The 2,695-nt window shown below is 46.9% G+C and overlaps 1 non-coding gene across 1 annotated transcript; it reads right to left on the bottom strand.

The window, feature by feature from the left end:
- Window positions 1-1,887: 1,887 nt before the first annotated feature.
- Window positions 1,888-1,959, bottom strand: TRNAW-CCA. Its single transcript has one exon. It is a non-coding gene; the product is annotated as a tRNA-Trp (tRNA).
- Between the last annotated feature and the right edge of the window lie 736 nt (window positions 1,960-2,695).

Below are 2,695 nucleotides of genomic sequence, written 5' to 3'. Positions count from 1 at the left end.
CTAACTCCCACAACAGTGCTTGAATATCCTGCAACATTTTGTGTGTGCATTATGCTATTATGATTATGCTAATGTTTGGGGAATGAGTTAGGAAAACTGCTCTCAGAGTCACTGTAAAGAAGGGGAAAACCTTTAGAAGTAAAGCAACTCACCCACAGCAGGGCCAAAGTTTCTCTTTACAGAAGGCGAGGAATGATGGGGTGGGGGGGAGGGGGAGGTCAGGTCCAAGCATTTGAACTTAGGGAAAGGAGGGATGGACAAGCTTGACCATCTCTAGGCAGATGACTTGGGGAGTCAGTTCTGAAGATCCCTTCCAGGAATGTGAACGTTGGGAGGGACAGAGATGACAGGTTGGGTCCCCACGGCACTTCTGTGTCCTCCGAGTAGGACCTGGCTCCAGCTAAGAACCCAGAATGCTCCTAATCTCGATCCCAGGAAGACGATTGACTTTCATGTGAATTTCCTTCTATTTGCTCCTGCTCACTTTCCCTGGGTGAGTAGAATTCCCCCTGACGTCTGCTGCTTCTGAGGACGCTCCTGTGTCTAAGGGACTCTCCCCTGCCCACCTCATATTCCTTCTGAGTAAAATTTGTTCCAGGGGCTGCTAGAATCTGAAGTCCTGCAGAAGAACTGAGACCATCAGGACTGCGGGGAAGGATAGTGGTGCCTCCAAACCTCCAGGGAGGGGACGCTATTTCTGAATGGTGAGGGCAAGTATTCTCTGAGGCACCCTCCCCTCCTGTTTACCTCTACTTTATGGCCCTTTTCATCTTGCTTTGTACATCTCTGTAATGAAAGGACCAGAAGCCCAGAGAAGCCCAAATCTTTCGGTGCATGGGTAGCAAATATTAAATTATGCAACTGAGAACTGAGGAAATTACCATATGTTAAATATGCAAAAAGTTTCCGGTGCTAGCACCGCAGTAACTCATCTCACTGGCTCAGAAGGTTGCTTGTTCACATCGCTTTGGCTTCAAAACATGTGCTATGCTATCTATTCCAAGATTTCATCAGGCATTCACATCTTTAAAAACAGTACCTAGCGTGCTGCCTGGCTCATTCGGTAGAGTGAGAGACTCTTGATCTCAGGGTCTTGAGTTCAAGACCCACTTGGGTATAGAGATTACTAAAGAAAGAAAGAAAAAAAATCCCTATAAATTGTTTTAAGCTCATCGAAGGACAGACTTTTTAAACTGAAGGAAGCGAGGCTGGTATACACCTAGATCTCTCTTTCCGCTGGGTTTCTCCTCGCTCTTGGGTCACGGCAACTGGTTTGTATCTGAAACCTGATAGTTTCAAATCTCTATCGGAGGGATGATTTTTAATGAATCCTGAATTAAAAGGTGGTAATTGCTAGGATAATTTCCACTCTCAGAAAGCTCAAGAACTGCATCCTCAACATAATAAATTTTGAACAAACCTCACAGTATTTTCTCTTTAATCATAATGTTCAGGAGCTTTCAACAGGAAACTCAAACCTTCACGGAGTGAGGAGGCAGAACTGGGAAATCGACATCTTCTTCAAAGCGACACAAATATCACCAGAGAGTTAGTACCATGCCCAGCTAGCACCCCAATAAAACTACTTTCACACCAGAGTGAATTCATTAACAAACCCTGCCCTATTTTAATGTCCTCTGTTGAAGCATAATCATGATAAGGATAGGGATACAACGACCCTCATCACACGTCCGCCTCTGTGGGTTCCCGTCCCCCCACCCCCCCAGGTCATCCTCACCCTTCAGTTTAAGTGCCTGTCCATTGCCGAGTTGTTTGCAAGAAGTCCCTTTGGACTAAAGAAAAAGAAAGAGAAAGCCCAAGGTTGGGAGGTAGCAGACCGACGCTTACCGAATTGATTCCAGTGGCCAAACAGAAAAGCCACAGCTGTGACCCCGACGTGATTTGAACACGCAACCTTCTGATCTGGAGTCAGACGCGCTACCGTTGCGCCACGAGGTCGTGGAAGCGGCTCGGGTTTTTGTCCTTTAGGACAACTTGCATTTCAGCAGTTGTCAGGTGCAGCGTCTGATACTTTTTTTTTTTTTTTACACTGCTTTTATTTTGACTTGAGATGGACTACGAGCTCTTTGTCCCTTTTCTAACGGGGCTATTCAAAGCAAAATGTAAATGTGAATGAAGCAAAGGAGGAACTGAGGGCCCGGAGGATACTCGTAAATTCGGGAAACCCACCTCCCCTGGGGTTTTAGGGAGCGATGCCTGTGGAAACGCCAGTCGCAGCTCCCAGGGAAGGCAGTAGCAGAGCCAGGGACCCGGTTCTCTTCTATCCTCAGCACGCGGAGCAACAGGAGGCTTTGCGCCCCAGTCACACCTCCGGAGCAAGACTATTTCCGTTTCTCAAAAAGGGCACTTAGAAGTTTCTTTTTCTCTTTTGCTTTAAAAAAATAGCGTAGATTCATCGTAGAAGTCTTATCAGATACGAAAACAAAACAAAACACTACAATAAGTAGGTTGAGCACCTGCTGGCACAAAAGACCAAGGGATCGAGGAGGGGAGATTAATGCTTTGTGGTTGGGTTGCGGAGCGTGACCACGGATAATACGGTTTGCTTAGCAGCGTTCGGTTAATTGATTGCGCTGAGTGTACGGAGAGGAGCCGGCATCAGGGAGGTGTTCACGCAGGAGGCATGTGACAGCCAGAGGTCCCGGACTTCGGCATCATAAAGGCTTCCTGAGTG

Source organism: Hyaena hyaena, unplaced genomic scaffold, assembly GCF_003009895.1.
Source record: "Hyaena hyaena isolate Hyena2069 unplaced genomic scaffold, ASM300989v1 scaffold_20, whole genome shotgun sequence".
In the NCBI taxonomy this organism is placed as follows: Eukaryota; Metazoa; Chordata; class Mammalia; order Carnivora; family Hyaenidae; genus Hyaena; species Hyaena hyaena.
Note: the sequence above shows the minus strand (reverse complement) of the source record. Positions and strands in the feature narration are given on the sequence as shown.